The following is a 20116-nucleotide window of genomic DNA, read 5'->3' as shown; positions in this document are numbered from 1 at the left end:
GGACTTTTGGCTAACTTTCTCCAAGAGTGGCTAAGAATCCCTCCCTTACTCAGATGTTACAGCACAAGGTGGATATTTCACCCCAGACTGGCCTGAAATGGGTCAAGTGCTTTAGAGCTGATGAACCCAAGGATGACCATGATTTAAAGGGACTTTTTACTGCTTGCTCTACCAGCCCTAGTGACAGAGCAGATCCCCTGCTCTTAATCAGTGCTGGACTGGCTGTCTTAACAGTGACAGAAATTATACACCGCTTCTGGTTGACAAAAGTTTTATTTCTGAATGTGCTACCGTTCGCCATCAGTGAACACAATGCCCTGTTTGAATTGCTGGCTACTGGGATGGGAGTCCTGGGGGCTCATTTTAGTCCTAGTTGCTCTTACACATGGACTCCTGTCTCAAGTTTTTTGACATTTGTTGGGAAAATAAATGACTTTCTTCTTTGCCTTAAAATGAGGATAGCAACTGATTGTAACTCTACACTTTGTTTTGTTTGAACCATGATCCAAATGAAGTTCATACATGGCAGTTAGTTGATATTATCTCTTAAGTTTTTTAATTTATAGATTTTTTTCTCCCTCTTTTTTTTTTTTTTTTTTGACCATGCCTGTGGCATGCAGAAGTTCCCAGCCCAGGATTTCAGCCCATGTCACAGCAATGACCTGAGCCTCAGCAGTGACAATGCCAGATCCTCCACCACTTGGCCACCAGGGAACTCCCCTGACCCTCTTCTTATCTTGTTTTCTTTTCAGTCAACTTAGTTGTTGAAGAATCTAGCAGAGTTTCTATAGAGTGGGGATTTTCTGGGTCTGCCTGTGGTGTCATTATGCTACATTTTAAACTGTTGCAGTTAGTACCCTTATTAAAGCTCAAATTGTTTCATCTTTTGTTTGAGCGTTTCTTCAGTTTGGCTCCTGATCCTTTGCCACAATCTCAGTCATCTTTAAAAGATTTTTTCCTATGTATGAGAAGATGTTCTAGGCTTATCTTATATATTTCCTTCCACAGACCTATAATCAGTCATTTCTCCAAGGAGCTCTGGCTTCTTTTATGGGAAATGGAATTTAAGGACCACAAGGTAGCATTAGGGATGCTCATTGCTCCTCGTTGGTCATTGTTTCTGGTCCTTTTGAGTGGACTAGGAAATGTGCACCTTTATTGTGATAAAATACATCATGAATTCCTAGTGATACCTCACATTCAGGACTACAGTGTTTCTTTTTGATAACATCACTCTTATTCTGTACTTTTTCCCATGTCAAAATTTCCAGTTCTTAGCAGTTATTGACATAATTACTCTCTCCCTTTCTCTTCCTTCCTTCCTTCCTTCCTTTCTTTCTTTCTTTCTTTCTTTCTTTCTTTCTTTCTTTCTTTCTTTCTTTCTTTCTTTCTTTCTTTGTAGGGTCTCACATGCAGCATATGGAAGTTCCCAGACTAGGGACTGAATTTGAGCTGTAACTTCTACCCTACACCACAGCCACAGCAACACAGGATCCAAGCAGCATCTGCGACCTATACCACAGCTTGCAGCAATGTTGGATCCTTAATCCACTGACTGAGGGCCAGAGATTGAATTTGAATCCTCACAGACATTATGTTGGGTTCTTAACCTGCTAAGCCATGTGGGAACTCCTAATTACTCACTTCCTTCATCCCACTACAACAATCTCAAAATAATACCATCATTTCTACCAACAACAACATGATCACTGAAAACAGCTTATGGTATGTGTGCATGTGTGTGTGTGTTTCTTTTTATCTTTACCTATCTCCCATTAGGGATATACCCTTAAATAATTGTGTTTTAGTTCTATGTGGTTTTGACATCAGTTTGATATACATTTATTTCATTTAGCTTTCAATGTGGAGGATAACTTCTTAAACTTTTATTTTATTGTATAGTTGTATAAAATATTTACATAGCTTCAAAGTCAAATCTACAAAACAAGATATGTTCAGAGAAATGTAGATTCTATATCCATTCCTTCCCTCATACCAGAGATAACTTATTATTGGTATTATTTGAATGGCTTATCCATACATATTTAATATAACCAATTATGTATATATTGAGTTGATTCATATGATACTACCATTTTTGTAAGTCAAAAATAGTCCAATATTGGCAATTTCATTTGCTTTTACCTAATACATTCACATCCCTCTTCACAAGTAAACAGTAGTACATGATACATTTCTTTTCTCTATCTTGCTTTTTCCCCTTAGTATATCCTAGAGGTCCTTCTATAATATCAATACCATTTCTTGAGTTAAAACACTCAGTAAAATATGAGTAACTGTATACTTTCTTTTATTACAATGAATTTATTACATTTATAGTTGTACAATGATAATCATAATCCAATTTTATAGGATTTCCACCCCACAACCCCAGCGCATCCCCCCATCCCCCAACCTGTCTCCTTTAGAAACCATAAGTTTTTCAAAGTCTGTGAGTCAGTATCTGTTCTGCAAAGAAGTTCATTGGGTCCTTTTTTCAGACTCCACATGTCAGTGATAGCATTTGATGTTGGTGTCTCATTGTCTGACTGACTTCACTTAGCATGGTAATTTTTAGGTCCATCCATGTTGCTAAAAATGCTGGTATTTCGTTCCTTTTAATGGCTGAGTAATATTCCATTGTGTATGTGTACCACATCTTCTTGATCCACTCCTCCGTTGATGGATATTTAGTTTGTTTCCATGTCTTGGCTATTGAAAATAGTGCTGCAATGAACATTGGAGTGCATGTGCCTTTGCAAGTCATGGTTTTCTCTGGATAGATGCCCAGGAGTGGGATTGCTGGATCAAATGGTAGTTCTATTTTTAGTTTTCTGAGGAATCTCCATCCTGTTTTCCACAGTGGTTGCACCAATTTACAATCCCACCAACAGTGTCATGGTGTTCCTTTTTCTCCACACCCTCTCCAGCACTTATTGTTTGTAGACATTTTGATGATGGCTATTCTGGCTGGTATAAGGTGGTATCTCATAGTGGTTTTGATTTGCATTTCTCTAATAATGAGTGAATTTGAACATCTTTTCATGTGTTTTTTGGCCATCTGTATGTCTTCTTTGGAGAATTGTCTGTTTAGTTCTTCTGCCCATTTTTTGATGGGGTTGTTTGTTTTTTTGGTATTGAGCAGTAGGAGGTGTTTATAAATTTTGGAGATTAATCCCTTGTCAATCGATTCATTTGCAAAGATGTTCTCCCATTCTGTGGGTTACCTTTTCATTTTGTTTAGGGTTTCCTTTGCTGTGCAGAAACTTTTCAGTTTGATTAAGTCCCATTTGTTTATTTTTGTTTTTACTGTCATTACTCTAAGAGGTGGATCTGAGAAGATGTTGCTGTCGTTTATGTCAGAGAGTGTTTGGCCTATGTTTTCCTCTAGGAGTTTGATAGTGCCTGGTCTTATATCTAGGTCTTTAATCCATTCTGAGTTTATTTTTGTGTATGGTGTTAGGGAGTGTTCTAATTTCATTCTTTTCCATATAGCTGTCCAGTTTTCCCAGCACCATTTATTGAACAGGCTGTCTTGTCTCCATTGTATATTCTTGCCTCCTTTGTCATAGATTAATTGGCTGTAGGTATGTGGGTTTAATTCTGGCTTTCTATCCTGTTCCACTGATCTATATTTCTATCTTTGTGCCATTACCATGTGGTTTTGATGATTGTTGCTTTGTAGTATAGTCTGAAATCCGGGAGCCTGATTCCTCCATTTTTCTTTTTCAGGATGTCTTCGGCTATTCTGGGTCTTTTGTGCTTCCAAACAAATTTTAAAATAGTTTGTTAGAGTTCTGTGAAAAATGTCCTTGGTTATTTTGATAGGGATTGCATTGAATTTATAGATTGCCTTTGGTAGTATAGTCATTCTGATAATATTGACTCTTCCAATCCGAAAGCATGATATGAACTGTATACTTTCTTAATGTGATGAAATACATTTCTTTCAGAGCAAGAGCCAGCTGCATGCTTAAACAGCAAACATTAGACATTTCCCCTAAAGTTAGAAAGAAAGCAAATTCACATATACTACTAAACTAAGTAATGAGAAAATAGAAGTTAAAGCTATAAAAATTGGAAAGGATAAAAAAAAATTACCACTTGGAGATAATAATGAATTTATACCCAGAATATCAAGGGAATCAACAGAAAACAAAGAATTCTGGGAGTTCCCTTCATGGCTCAGTGGTAACAAAACTGACTGGTATCCATGAGGATACAGGTTTGCTCCCTGGCCTCACTCAGTGGGTTAAGGATACAGCATTGCCATGAGCTGTGGTTCAGGTCACAGATTTGGCTCAAATCCCGAGTTTCTGTGGCTGTGGTGTAGGCTGGATCTACAGCTCTGATTTGACCCCTACCTGGGAATTTCCATATATCACAGGTGGTAGAGCCCTAAAAAAGCAACAACAATAAAAAATTCTGTTAGTAACAGAGCATAAAGTTAACAACCAATTGGAAAATGTAATGAAAGGAAAAACTTCACATAGAAAAGCAATCAAAAAGATAAAACATATAGGAATAATCTTAAGAAATATATGATATATATTCTTAAAAAGAAAGGTCCTGAAATTCATGAAAGATTTGAAAAAAAAGAAAAAAAAAGATACTTCAAGTTTGGAGTAGGAAGTCTCAAAAATTTTAAGATGTCATTTCATGATCATGGTACAAATGCCTACAGTTTGGATTTGTACAATAATACAAATACCACAGTACAAAAACCAATCGTTTAAACAAACTGATTGTGAAGTTAAAATGGAAAAAAATTTAAATACAGGAACAATATCTAGGAAGTAAATCAATGAAGAGGGTAGGCATATCCTATCAAATATTAAAATAAATGATACAACTATTTCAGTAATTAAAATAGCATGGAAGGAGTTCCCGTTGTGCTGCAGTGGTTAACGAATCCGACTAGGAATCATGAGGTTCGATCCCTGGCCTTGCTCAGTAGGTTAAGGATGCAGCGTTGCCGTGAGCTGTGGTGTAGGTTGCAGACACTGCCCGGATCCTGCGTTGCTGTGGCTCAGGGGTATGCCGGTGGCTACAGCTCCGATTAGACCCCTAGCCTGGGAATCTGCATATGCCATGGATGCGGCCCTAGAAAAGGCAAAAATACAAAAAAAAAAAATAAAAATAAAATAAAATAGTATGAAATTATCCCATAAACCAACAGCAAGGATGTCAAGAAATAGATCCAAGTACATATGGAAATTTAGAATGTGATAAAAGTAGCCTCTCAAACTAGTTGGGAAGTTAGGAACCAGTGAATAAATGATATTGGGACTACTGCTGCTTAGACATCTGGAAAAAATTAAGTTGGATTCACACTACACAGTGTATAGCAGAATAAATTCTAAATAGATCATGGATTTCAACTGAAATCATTCAAATACTAGAGGAAAGTTTAGGGAAAAAATCCTTTAAAAATTGGGAGTGGTTCTCACCACTGCTCTTCAACATAGTTTTGGAAGTCCTAGCCACAGCAATTAGGCAAACAAAAGAAATAAAAGGCATCCATATAGGAAGAGAAGAGATAAAACTGTCACTGTATGCAGATGACATGATACTATACATAGAAAACCCTAAGGACTCAACCCCAAAACTACTTGAACTGATTAATAAATTCAGCAAAGTAGCAGGATATAAGATTAACATTCAGAAGTCAGTTGCATTTCTGTATACCAGCAATGAAATATTAGAAAAGGAATACGAAAATACGATACATTTTAAAATTGCACCTCACAAAATCAAATACCTTGGAATACACCTGACCAAAGAGGTGAAGGACCTGTATGCCGAGAACTATAAAACTTTAATCAAAGAAATCAAAGAAGATGTAAAGAAACGGAAAGATATTCCATGTTCCTGGATTGGGAAAAATCAATATTGTAAAAATGGCCATACTACCCAAAGCAATCTACAGATTCCATGCAATCCCTATCAAATTACCCACGACATTTTTCACAGAACTAGAACAAACAATCCAAACATTTATATGGAACCACAAAAGACCCAGAATCGCCAAAGCAATCCTGAGAAACAAAAACCAAGCAGGAGGCATAACTCTCCCAGACTTCAAGAAATACTACAAAGCCACAGTCATCAAAACAGTGTGGTACTGGTACCAAAACAGACAGACAGACCAATGGAACAGAATAGAGAACCCAGAAATAAACCCTGACACCTATGGTCAATTAATCTTTGACAAGGGAGGCAAGAACATCAAATGGGAAAAAGAAAGTCTATTCAGCAAGCATTGCTGGGAAACCTGGACAGCTGCATGCAAAGCAATGAGACTAGAACACACCCTCACACCATGCACAAAAATAAACTCAAAATGGCTGAAAGACTTAAATATAAGACAGGACACCATCAAACTCCTAGAAGAGAACATAGGCAAAACACTTTCTGACATCAACATCATGAATATTTTCTCAGGTCAGTCTCCCAAAGCAATAGAAATTAGAGCAAAAATAAACCCATGGGACCTCATCAAACTGAAAAGCTTTTGCACAGCAAAGGAAACCAAAAAGAAAACAAAAAGACAACTTACAGAATGGGAGAAAATAGTTTCAAATGATGCAACCGACAAGGGCTTAATCTCTAGAATATATAAACAACTTATACAACCCAACAGCAAAAAAGCCAATCAATCAATGGAAAAATGGGCAAAAGACCTGAATAGACATTTCTCCCAAGAAGATATACAGATGGCCAGCAAACACATGAAAAAATGCTCAACATCATTGATTATAAGAGAAATGCAAATCAAAACGGCCATGAGATACCACCTCACACCAGTCAGAATGGCCATCATTCATAAGTCCACAAATAACAAGTGCTGGAGGGGGTGTGGAGAAAAGGGAACCCTCCTGCACTGTTGGTGGGAATGTAAACTGGTACAGCCACTATGGAGAACAGTTTGGAGATACCTTAGAAATCTATACATAGAATTTCTATATGACCCCACAATCCCACTCTTGGGCATCTATCCAGACAAAACTGTACTTAAAGGAGACACATGCACCCACATGTTCATTGCAGCACTATTCACAATAGCCAGGACATGGAAACAACCCAAATGCCCATCAACAGATGATTGGATTCGGAAGATGTGGAATACCACTCAGCCATAAAAAAGAATGACATAATGCCATTTGCAGCAACATGGATGGAACTAGAAAATCTCATACTGAGTGAAATGAACCAGAAAGACAAAGACAAATACCATATGATATCACTTATAACTGGAATCTAATATCCAGCACAAATGAACATTTCCTCAGAAAAGAAAATCATGGACTGGGAGAAAAGACTTGTGGCTGCCTGATGGGAGAGGGGGGGAGTGGGAGGGATCGGGAGCTTGGGCTTATCAGACACAACTTAGAATAGATTTACAAGGAGATCCTGCTGAGTAGTATTGAGAACTATGTCTAGATACTCATGTTGCAACAGAACAAAGGGTGGGGAAAAAACTGTAATTGTAATGTATACATGTAAGGATAACTTGATCCCCTTGCTGCACAGTGGGGAAAAAAAAAAAAAAAAGTTGACCCTGAAAAAAAAAAAAAATTTGGGAGTGGTGAAGGTCTTTAAAATGATTCAAAACCCAAAACCCAGAAGCTATAAAAGAATAGAATAATACATTAACCATATTTTAAAAAAACAAAAAAACCAAAAACCTCTGCATGGCAAAACCAAAACCCAAAGACTACAAATGGCAGACTGGGAAAAGTAAACACAAATGATATTACAAAGATCTAGTCATCCTAGACAAAAGGCTAATTCTCCTAGAAATCGGTAAAAGGACCAACAATTCAATAGAAAAATAAGCAAAGTTACTGACAAAGAGTTTACACACAAGGAACAAATGAAAATATTTCAACTTTACTCAAACTAAGAGAATGCAAATTAAAACTACCCTGAATTACTATCATTTCCCCGTAATCAGTATGATATCACATTCTCTCAAGAAGGCTGTGGGGAAATGGTCATTCATACATTAACGATAGGAATGGAAGTTGGTATGACCACTGTGGAGAAAATTTTAGCAGAAACCCCCAGAATAAAATGCTGAAGCCAGAAATTCCATATCTACAAATGCATCTTACAGAGATACTTACACAAGTGTAAAATAACACATGTACAAGATTTTCCATGGCACTGATACTTATAATAGAAAATACATGGAAATAATGTCCATCAGTAGGAGACTAGCCAAGTAAGTTAAGTTTAAAGAGAATGATGAATCTTTCTATGTTCTGATATGAAAAAATATTCAAGAAATATTAGGTGTAAACAGCAAAGACAGATCTCTAAGTATCATCTAAAACCTTTTGTGTAAAAATGGCAGGGGAGTGGGGAAGAGACAGACTATACATTCATATTTGCTCATGTAGGCTAAGGAAACTCTGGAAAGCCAGCCATGAAACTGATGACTGTGGTTACCTAGAGCAGAGATGGGAATTGTGTGGGTGAGGGATGGGTGGGTGAGAGACTTCTTGCTATATATATTTACATACATTTTATTTATAAACCATGGGAATGTATTACATATTCAAAAATAAGATTTCATAAAAGATTAATTAAGAAGTTAAAAAATAGAAGCCCCAGTGCAGCTCAATTCCTGCAGCACCATCATCGTTGCCAGTCTCCAGTGGCACAGCCTAGTGAACAAAACCCTGACCCCTACAAACAGTGAGCAATGAGCTGTGCCATACGCAACTAACAGAAACAAATTAAGTGTGTAGAAAATAGCAAAGTAATTAAGAATTTGGAGAATCTGAGGCAGGTTTTTGCAAGGGAAAATCATAAGTTCATTAATTTTCACAAGTTATTAGTGTTAATTAAATATCCTGTTACGGAAATAAAGTTTATTTACATATTTATTTTCATTTTCTTTGCCCATGTCCATGGCATGCAGAAGTTCCCCAGCCAGGGATTGAACATGTGCCCCAGCAGCAACCAGAGCCACTGCAGTGACAACGCCAGCTCCTTAACCCGCTGAGGCACCGGAGAACTCCTAAAGTTTATTTTTTGAAAGAAAATTGCCAAAAGGAGAAGAGGAGTAGTGTTAGGACACCATTCTTCTCACTGAACATACTCTCTGTGAGGATTTGTTTTACTCTCTTGATATCCTTCAACCTTCTGATGAGCTACAGGTAAGTCTCCAGCCCTTTCTGTGCAGCTCCAGAATGACAACAACAGTCCACGTGACTCCTCCACCAGACATCCCATGGGCACCTCAGATCATCCTGGCAAAGGCAAAACCCAATACTCGGCTCCAGAGCCTGTGCTCCATTACTGCACATTATACTGGCATCTACCCAGTTCCCTGATTAGGAATCCAAGGTAGGAAGTCTATTCATTCCTCTCCTTCTCTTCACCAATCCTAAAACCCTGAAGATCTTACTTTCTCAATCCTCCTTCATTTCTTGAAAAAAAAAAAAAATCCTTCTTCTTTTTACCTTTGACCACACCATCACCTCCAACCCATTCCCGCCCTCACTTATGTTATGGCTGCAGCATCCAAGGTGGTCCTCCTTCTTCAGCCTGGCACCCCTCCAACCCACCCTCCACATTGGTGCCTGAATAACTCTTAACTTTAAGTCTGGTTTGGCCACCTCCCTCTTAAAACCTTCAATGCTGCCCCCCCTGTATAGTGCATAGACTGAGGTTCAGTTCAAATTCCTTGGTGTAGACTCTAGGTGAGGGTAACTACATGATTCCGCATCCCCTGGACAGTTCTAAGTTACTCCTCTTGTCTCAAGGTCCCAGCTGGCTTGCACCTACTCTCACTCTCAGAGAATCCTTTAGTAAATCATTTGGTGACCTTAACCAGAGGACTGTCCCCAATCCAACTCTTTGCTACCTCTCAGCTTCACCTCTTAGTATTTTATGTTCTAGCAACACTGAAAAGCAGATCACCCATGTCATATGTGCCACTGTTTCTCATCTTTGGGCTTTTCCTCCTATTGTCTGCTCTGCCAGGATTGTGTCATGACCTTCTCTCTCCTACACACTCCATCTTTTTCAATCCTGCTTGTTCTTCAAGACTCAGCTCAGCTAAGTATCACTCTTCTAAGTCATTTCTGGCTGTCCTCCTACACACACACACACACACACACACACACGGTCAGTTTTACTTCCCTATATTTTGGTTATATCTTTAGAGATCTCCATTAATGAATCTAGTAGACTGCATTATAATTATCTATCTATGGATCTGCCTCCCATCACTAGAGTGTGGGTTTCTTAAGGGCAGGGGCTGTGTCTTATGCATCTTTATATCCCCAGAATTTGCAACGTTTCTACATTCCAAGCCCAGCAGGCCACAAGAACAAAAGCACATTGGCAGAAATAATCCTGGTACATTTGAGGAACAGAAAGAAGGTGTGTGTGCCTGGAGCATAGTGAGGGGGGCAAGAAGAAAATAGGATGAGGTCACAGTGGGAGGCAGCAGCCAGACCACGTCAGGGCCTTAGCGCGCAGTTAGATGCCTTGACCATCCAGACTATCAAGCAGGGAACCTGGGATTTGAGGTTCAACAGACTTCAATTTGACAACTGGCTCTCCTCCTTACCAGCTGGGTTAACATGAATAATATTTTTGAAATGTCTCCAAACCTCAGTTTCTGGGTCTACAAGAGGCACATAGTAAAATTGCGGTGGTAAGAGTGGATGAGATACAGTATGTTAACCACCCCCAGCACAGTGTGTGGCATGTCAGAGCTGTTCATCAAATGGGAGATACTATGATTACTGCCCAGGAGAAAGGAAGGGAGCCAATTTCCAGAAGTTCAGAGTGTGGAGTCAATATTTTCAGAGATTTGTGAATTTCCTATATTCTGAGAATGGTTGAAGGGTGGCAGCAGATGGGAGAGTCCAAGGTCAGTAAAGTGTGGTGAGTCCACAAAGTTCTATAGCAGCAATCCTGCAAACCAACAGCCAGCAGGCTTTAGGCACAGGTCTCATCTCAAGTCCTGCCTGATCAGAAACATGTCCTCATCCATCAATAATGAACTAACCATTCAAGGAGAATTCTGATTTTTATCATGAGAGTCAAAAAGACAATAGGGTCATTCAAAGAATCTCATCCTATTCTGCTTTTGCAGGCACACATCTTTTCTGAACCATGGGGACCCTTGAGCCAGCCTTCACCAGTGGTCGTGACCCCTCACTCTGGGAAAACACCTCCTCACCCATAAGTTATCTCCTAAAGCAGGATGTCCCTTAGGCCAGAATCCAACTAAGCATTTCAGATATTGCTCAAGCTCCAAGAGCCTCCATTCCACGGTTATTCACAGGTCAGGCAGGAATGAAGCCAAAATATATAACAGCGGGTAGAGCATGGGCACAGATGGCTAGTCCGAGTGGACAGTGACCATAGACCTGAGGTCCCTCAGGCCTGGCAATAGCTCTTTAATTGCTGACTTGTGAAGAGGTCCTGGAAAAACTGGCCAGCCTGGCTGGAATGCTGTGAAGTCACTCAGGTGGCAATTTACCACTGGGTCAGTCTTTAAACAGCCAACTCAGCCTTACCAGTGTGTATCTGCTTCATACTGGTGAAGAACCCTACCCAGCTGTTATCATTTCTTCATTTCCCACCCACTTGAGCCCTCTCCATCTAGGGTGGGCAAAATGAGCCCCCAAACAACATGGTATGGTTGGAAGCTGTCCAGAGAGGGTAGCAGGACCTCTGGTCCTAATCTGGGCTTTGCTTCTCACTACCTGCGTGACACTGAGCACATTAACTTCCTCACTTGTAAAATGGGCTGGTCATGCTCCCTTAGTAGAAATTGTGTGATAAAATGTGCAAAACAAGGCTTGGCACACAGCAGGTGCTCAGAATATGGCTTCAGCCTCCAAAGGGCAGTGGAGACAAGGAAGCTGCCCGCAGGGACTTTCATTGGGAAAATGCAGAGCCATCTACCCTATGGTTGGATACTGTGTGGGAGATTCCGTGCAGAGGGGATGGGGCAGGACAGCTACTAGGATCTGGCTTCAGCAGCCTCCTGAGTCTGGTGCTCCCAGCCCCAGGGGGAGAGGCCTACAAAATCTGGCTTTGCAATCCATTTTGAAGAGGGATTGAAGAGCAGGGGTGTCAAAAGAGTATCAAAGGAGGAGAGCACTGCTGGATGACTCCCTATCCTGGACCACAAAGCATTGTGGAGACAGGGGAGGGTGGCAGAGCCGGTGCCTACCTTTGCGGTCTTGGTTTCCTTTCCCTCCTACTCACTACTGTTTGAGCAGTTTAATAGGGTGGCCATGGGAATGGTCTGCACAGCAGAAAAAAATACAACAAACAATCTGAAGACTTGGGTTTGAATCCTGACTCTGCTGTTTTCCGGCCATGTGATCTTCGGCCTGGTATTTCATGCCCACCACCTTCCCTCCACAAACATTGCTTCCTGAAAAATAGGGATCCTGTGCCCTTCCCGCCCACCCCCTAGAGTTGTTGTGAGCTTTGCGAAATACATACATGAAAGCAATTTGCGTAATGTCCTTTCCAAACATGATGTTCTGTTATGTGATTGTGTTAGCTTAATGCAACCTGAATTTCATCAAACCTACCAGCCAGTGAAGTGCCACTAGCGGTGACTATCCATGCTTCACTGGCCACCCTTGCTGTGCAAACTGGCACCTGTAAAGTGCCCCTTAAGGATTTGTCATACTCCTTGGGGACATCCGCTGAGCACCCCACCCAACACCACTGGCACAGCTTCTGCACCCTAGTTACTCCTGCTCTAGAGCTGGCCCTGTGGGCACACTGCCAATGGCTGAGAGCCTTCCTCGCCACCACCAACATACTGTCTCTTGGGTGCAACATAGCCCTGCATAGGAACAGCTCATGGAGGCCCTCTCTGCTTGGGGCTTAGACACCAACCCCCTGGGGCCAGGCAGGGAACAGATGCCCTTCTTCCCTGTTCATCACTTCTCTCCTCCAATCAGGTTTTTGATACAAACCTTCCTTCTCATTCAGACAAAAGCAAAGGCCTTGGGCAAATTAACTGCACAGAAATTAATTCTTTCAGGGACCCACACCAAATTAACTGGTGTGGGCTAGCCATACCATAAGTTAACCAGAACTGCTTAGAGAAATTTGGACCTTGTTTTGGGCTAATGGTGGTATGTTTGCTACAATATTTATTATAAATCACCATATCATTATTGCAAGTAGCTTCACCCCTATTGGTGGTTCTTTTCTTGTTTGGGTTTTTTGTTTTTTTTTTTTTTTCTTTCTTTTTTTCTAGGGCCGCGCCTGAGGCATATGGAGGTTCCCGGGCTAGGGGTCGAATTGGAGCTGCAGCTGCCGGCCTAACCCACAGCCACAACAAGGCTGGATCCAAGCAGTGTCTGCAACCTACACCACAGCTCATGGCAACGCCAGATCCTTAACCCACTGAGCAAGGCCAGGGATCAAATATTGATGGTTCCTGAGGTGAGTTGGAGTGATCCTGATGGTGGGCACACCACGTCCCACAGACCAGGTGTGACCCAGAGGCAGCCCTCCTAGGTGCTCCTGAAGAGAATCCAGGCAGAAGAACTCTGGCCAAAATGATGAAGGCATTTGTGTCTGAAAGTTGACCACAAGAGATTTAAAGGTAGTAGGATAAAGACTCCAGAGAAGCATGGTTACCAGAACAGCTTCCTTTAGGTCAGCATTTCTCAAACTGCAGATCACATCTCCTCAGGGTGGCATAAAATCAGTTTAGTGGGTTGTGACCAGCATTTTAAAAGATGAAATAGGAGAAAACAGCAGTATTACTGTGTATTAGACATAATAAGGGTAAGTACTGTTTCATAATATTTTTGTTTCTGTTAGATCACACATAGAGATTGAACTACACGAAATTACCATTTTTTTCAGATCAAAAGGTCAAATATCTGTAGTTTTATATGGTTCGCCTTAGTAGGTTATGTGCAGATTTGGCATATGTAAAAAATGATTTTCTGTGAATCACAAAAAAATTTGAAAAAGACTATTACATTTGGAGCCCAAATCTGCATTGAGATTCCAGCAGAGCTCTTCACTAGCTGTGCATTCTTTCAGCCTCATTTCCTTTATGTTTACAATGGGGATGACTGGCCTAGTTGATGAGACTGATGTTGAGAATTGTGGAGGAGAATGTATGCGCAGGCACATAGTAGGTATTCACTTAGCTTCAGTTAAGCCTGGGGAAAATGCTAGATATACCAAATGTGTGTTGTTTAGGACACTTTAGCTGCAAAGGTTAAACCCAATGAAAACCAGCTAAAGCAAAAGATGGAATTCCGGGAGTGGTGTGGCCACAGGCATAACCAGATTCAGGAACACAAATGATGTCACCAGATCTGTCCCTCCTGCCACCACTCAGCTCTACTTGCCTTTAAGAACAGGGTCCTTTGAGCAGGAGGAGAGGCCATCATTGTTACCCACCGTTCGGGTGCTCCCAGGGGAGGCCTGATCCAGATTGGTACATGTGCTGTTGGTGAGCCTGTCTCTGTGATAGGAAGATGGGATGAAACTACCTGGTGTTGATGAACCCTTCCCTGTGGCCAGAGGGTGGGATGTTGCAATTGGTGGTCCCAGTAGAGACAAGAGGGGATGTGGGGTAGGGCAGTTCCAGAAGGCAGAAGAAGTGGCTATCACCAGAAGCAGGAGAAGGAGAGGCGCCCTGGGTAGACCACCACCACAAGATGAGCAAGAGAGTCGGATGTGTCTCTCTGGGGTGCCTGAGACAGTATTTCTCATTATAGATGGCCAAAGTGTCTGAGTCTGGAGCAAAGTGAAACAGGTAATCCGCAGGACAGCCTGTGTGCTCAGAGGGTTCTCTGGGTCTCAGCAACATGGGCCTCAAGACTGAAACAGGACAACTAAAGGATAGGAGCCGTTCATAAAGCACATACCCATCGCCAAAAGGCCAGAGCAGAGATGGAACTCAAGAAGATCTAGGCTACACAGAAGCAGACAGTACTCCAGAGAGGAGCACCAAGGCAAAGGAGCAAGAGTGCAAGCCCAAGAGGGGAACAGACATGGTGGAACCTGGTCAGAGAGAGGAAACAGAGGATGCATTTCTTTTTCTGTTTTTGTTTTTGCTTTTTAGGGCTGCACCCGCAGCATATGGAGGTTCCCAGGCTAGGGGGCCAATGGGAGCTACAGCTGCCGGCCTATGCCACAGCCACAGCAACACGGGATCGGAGCCGTGTCTGCGACCTACACCATAGCTCACGGCAACGTCAGATCCTTAACCCACTGAGCAAGGCCAGGGATCGAACCTGAAACCTCATGGTTACTAGTTGGACTTGTTTTTGCTGTGCCACAACGGGAAATCTAGAGGACACATTTCTGATACAGATCAAAAAACGCCCCAGAGAGAATACAATAAGCTGGGAACTCGCACTATTCAGATCTGTACAACATCATTTGGCTAAAAGCAGAGCATCTGACACATTCACACTGCTTTGCTGACTATTTTATCTCCAGGGAGTAGAGGAAGTAGCAGATAAACTTTTCTAGACCAAACTCCAACCAATAAGGAAGCTGTGATGGTGACATGAGGGTGATGGGGGTGGAAAGGAACTTTGGGAAAAATCTTCCAAGTCGTCTCACAGTTACTTCACGATGACAGAGGACGAGACAGCTGGACATCGTCAAAGATCCACCCTGGACCTGGGGCAGGCAGATGTCAGAGTCTCTACAAAGAATAGGTATGATTTCGTGCCTAAGAGAGCGGCTGGAGAGCATCGCCAAGCTCTCAAATCACAGTTCTGATGGTGTAAGTACGAAAGGTCCTTATGAGGAGAAAAAATGTGGGACTTAAAAAAAAAAGAAAGAAAAGAAATGGTACAAAATTCACATAACCAACTTATTTGCTGTTTACAGTAGAACCCAGGTTTTTGAAAATCATTTTTATCTTCTCGTGAGTTGCCCAAGTATGTGTCTTCAACCAGTGACAGTGTTGACAGTTTAATATCTCTCTCTCTCACACATGCACGCTCGCAGGCACACACAGACTGGGTCTCCAACAATTGAGCTAACTTCCTCTTTTTTTTTTTTCACTATTAACAGGAAACTTGGACAGTCAGTTTTGCCATCATCTTAGGGTTGCCTTGAAATATTTGTTTTGGGGGGGTGTTTTTTTGTTTGTTGGTTTGCTTGCTTTTTAGGGCCACCCCGGAGGCATATGGAGGTTCCCAGGCTAGGGGTTGAATCGGAGTTGTTGGCCTACACCATAGCCACAGCCACGGCAACCCAGGATCTGAGCTGTGTCTACAACCTACACCACAGCTCATGGCAATGCCGGATCCTTAATCCACTGAGCAAGGCCAGGGATAGAACCTGCATCCTCATGGATGCTAATCAGATTCATTAACCACTGAGCCACAACAGGAACTCGCCTTGCAATATTCGGAACCCATTTACATTAAAATAATTATCTAAAAATCAAATTTAACTGGGCATCCTGGGTGGGGGGGTGGGGGGGTTGTTTTTTAGAAGTGGGGTAAGGGGTTGTGCTAAATCTGCTAGTCCACCTTCACCCCAACCCTCACTCTGGGAGGCTCAGGTAAGAGAGGACACTTGGTGGGGCAAGGGGTAGGGAACCACCTCCAAGTTCTGTGGAGTCTACGGGCTCCAAGCAGGTGCTTCTCAGGGCGGCTCTGTAGCTACACCACTCCCAGTAGAGCACTTTATTTTCTTGTTCACAAACAAAAGCTGTGAGGAGGCAACACTTTTGCTTGACTCTCAGAGCAGGGGCAAGTTGCTTTCCTCTCTGCCTTGGAGCTTTCTTTTCTGGGACCTCCTGCTTCTTCTGTTTCTTAAAGTCTCAAAATTCTGCATGTCAGAGCCGTCTGCCAGATCGTAAGTGAGAATTACCCCCACCCCTTCTACTTCCTCCGGATGCTCTACAGGGAGCCACTGTTCCCTTCTTTCAGGCTTTTCTTATTGCCCTTCAAATGGTTATTGTACTTCCCTTTGAATACACTCCAACTGGCTGTGGTTTTCAGGAATGAGCTGTGCACCCTGGACCCAGCAGGACCCTCCTGGAGGGGGCCTCCAGGCTTACATGGACAGGGCCGTTGACAGAGACAGGGCACGTCCCAGAAGCCAAAATACTACTTCCCAGCCCTTGGTTTTAGGCTTTCTCACCCATCCAAGGCCCGCTTTCTACCAACTGGAATTATTTTATTCAAATTATCATTGTTCAAACAAACAAACAAAAATTCACTGTTTCCTTCTTCCTTCAATCAAATATCCCTTGATTAGAGTTGGTGGATATGACTGTTTTCTGGGTATCTATGGAACTCACATATACAAGTTTCATACTTATATGCAGTTTTCCATTTTTTCTTAAAACAACTTTTTCTTATTGTCCTAAATAGAAAGAGTTGATCCCATGAAAAAAATTAAGGATATATTTTTATTTATTTATTTATTTATTTGGTCTTTTTGCCTTTTCTAGGGCCACTCCCACGGCATATGGAGGTTCCCAGGCTAGGGGTCGAATCGGAGCTATAGCTGCTGGCCTACACCAGAGCCACAACAACACAGGATCCGAGCCGTATCTGCGATCCACACCACAGCTCACAGCAACACCGGATCCTTACCCCACTGAGCAAGGCCAGGGATCGAACCCACAACCTCATGGTTCCTAGTCGGATTCGTTAACCACTGCGCCATGATGTGAACTCCATAAGGATATTTTTAATGCACCAGTTTGATGAAACTGAGAAAGTCATTTACTCTGAGGGAAGGCATTTTGTGTGTCTGAAAGAAATACTCAGTGATGATAAATGAGGTCAATGGGGTTGGGGCATGAATTGGCTATTTTTGAGGTCTATTCAGGTATCAGTGATTGTCACTAAATTGTCCTCTACATAAGGTACATGGGTCCAGGTGTTCAGAGACCTTTTGTTTTCCCAAGTCCCAGTATAAGCCTGTGAACCTAGGAGCTCTTATGACAGTAGTTAAAGATGTGATGGGGGTAGGGAGTCATGGTTTGTAGGAAGAAGAAAAGAAGAACTAGGAAACAAAAACAAAGATGAAAAAACTCCTGCTGGTGCTACAACCATAGAGGGGCTTAATATAAATCAGAAGTGGTTAAGAGATGCGTTCATGAAGGTTGTTTGCTCTAGGATATGCAATGTAAAGTCTTTCTTCTATCTTCCCTGTCAAATCTTCATCAAAACTGTATAGCATTCATTGCTCATTGTAGCTTTGGAATGAACTAATTCTTCTTAGCTCAAAGTGATGGTGAGTTCTGAAAATGGAATGTTCAGGGGACAAAGAATATAGGACGGAGTTGGAGCACTCAGCGAGAGCTGACTCAGAATTAGACCTATAAATCATTGTTAATATTAGACCGAAAAATATTTTGCAGCAACTAATATATGTGTAATATATAATAATGATTTATTTATAGAGTACTTTTGATATTGTAGTTCACCCTAAATATCACATTTAGAAATCAAAATTTAAATTATATGCACTCTATAATCTCAATTATCTAAAAATTATCAAAAAAGGACTGGGAGGAAATGTACCAAAATGTTAATAGTGATTTGACCCTAGATGGTAGAAATAGGATTTTTTTTTCTTTTCTTTTTTTTTTTTTTTGGCTTTCTAGGGCCACATGCATGGCATATGGAGGTTCCCAGGCTAGGAGTCAAATTGGACCTAGAGCCGCTGGCCTACATCACAGTCACAGCAACGCTGGATCTGAGCCTCATCTGCAATCTACATGACAGCTCACAGCAATGCTGATCCTTAACCCACTGAGCAAGGCCAGGGATCAAACCTGAGTCCTTATGAATATTACTCAGATTCGTTTCCACTGAGCCACAACAGTAACTCCTACTTTTTCTTTGTTATTGAAGTATAGTTGGTATGCAATATTACATTTTTTTCAGGTGCACAACATAGTGATTTGATATTTCTATACATTACAAAATGATTACCATGATAAGTCAAGTTACCAGATGTCACTATACAAACTGATTACAATATTATTGTCTATACTACCCAGGCTATACTTTTCATCTCTGGGACTCTTTTATTTTATATCTGGAAGTGTATACCTCTTAATCTCATTCATCTATTTTATTCCTCTCTCACTCCCCTCCCCTCCCCTCTGACCTTTTTGTTCCCTGTATCTATGAGTCTGTGTCTGTTTTGTTATGTTTGTTCATTTGCTTTGTTTTTCAGATTCCACATTTAAGTGAATTCACATAGTATTTGGCTTTGCCCAACTTATTTAACTCAGCATAATACTCTGTAGATCTGTCCATGTTGTTGCAAATGGCAAGATTTAATTCTTTTTCATGGCTGAGTGATATTCCATTGTATATATACACCATAACTTCTTTATCAGTGGACACTTGTGTTGCTTCCATATCTTGGCAATTGTAAGTAATGCTGTAGTGAACATAGGGTGTATATATCTCTTCAAATTAGTGTTTTCATTTTCTTTGGCTGTGTACCCCAAAGTGGAATTGCTGGATCACACAGTAGTTCTATTTTTAATTTTTTGAGAAACCTCCATACTGTTTTCAAAAGTGGCTACATCACTTTACATTCCCACCAACAGTACACAAGGGTACCCATTTCTTTACATCCTTACCAACACTTGTTATTTCTTGGCTTCTTAGTAATATCCACTCTGACAGGTGTAAGGTGATAGCTCATTGTGGTTTTGATTTGCAGTCCCCTGATCATTAAGCATGTTGAGCATCTTTTCATGTTTCTATTGGCCATCTGTATGTTTTCTTTGGAAAAATGTCTATTCAAGACCTCTGCCCATTTTTTAATTAAATTGTTTCCTTTTGTTACTGAAATGTTTTTTGTATATTTAATATACTTTGGATATTGACTCCTTATTAAATACATCATTTGTAAATATCTTTTCCCATTCAGTAGGTTGCCTTTTCATTTTGTTGATTGTTTTCTTCTCTGTGCAAAAGATTTTTAGTTTGATATCATCTAATTTGTTTATCTTTGCTTTTGTTGCTCTTGCATGAGGAGATATAGCCAAAAATATATTGTTAAGACTGATGTCAAAGAGCATATTGCCTATGTTTTCTTCTAGACTTTTTATGGTTTCAGGTTTTACGTTTAAATTTTAACTCATTTT

The 20116-nt window shown here is 41.1% G+C and overlaps 1 long non-coding RNA gene across 2 annotated transcripts in view; it reads right to left on the bottom strand.

Moving 5' to 3' along the window:
• Positions 1–20116, bottom strand: part of LOC146397652 (uncharacterized) — an 89753-nt gene that overhangs the window by 43361 nt on the left and 26276 nt on the right. Inside the window, exon 3 of one of the 2 annotated variants that reach the window (XR_014822649.1) lies at positions 2289–4000. The exons of the other annotated variant lie outside the window; for it this stretch is intronic. This is a non-coding gene — a long non-coding RNA (uncharacterized LOC146397652). Of the gene's footprint in view, positions 1–2288; positions 4001–20116 lie in introns of those variants that run through there. 2 annotated transcript variants of the gene reach the window in all.

This window comes from Sus scrofa, chromosome 13, assembly GCF_054392235.1.
Source record: "Sus scrofa isolate SSC_HxYL_T2T_F1_AM1 chromosome 13, Sscrofa_HxYL_maternal_Yorkshire_Landrace_v2.0, whole genome shotgun sequence".
In the NCBI taxonomy this organism is placed as follows: domain Eukaryota; kingdom Metazoa; phylum Chordata; class Mammalia; order Artiodactyla; family Suidae; genus Sus; species Sus scrofa.
The sequence above is the reverse complement of the archived record's forward strand: the minus strand, read 5'-3'. Positions and strand labels throughout refer to the sequence as shown.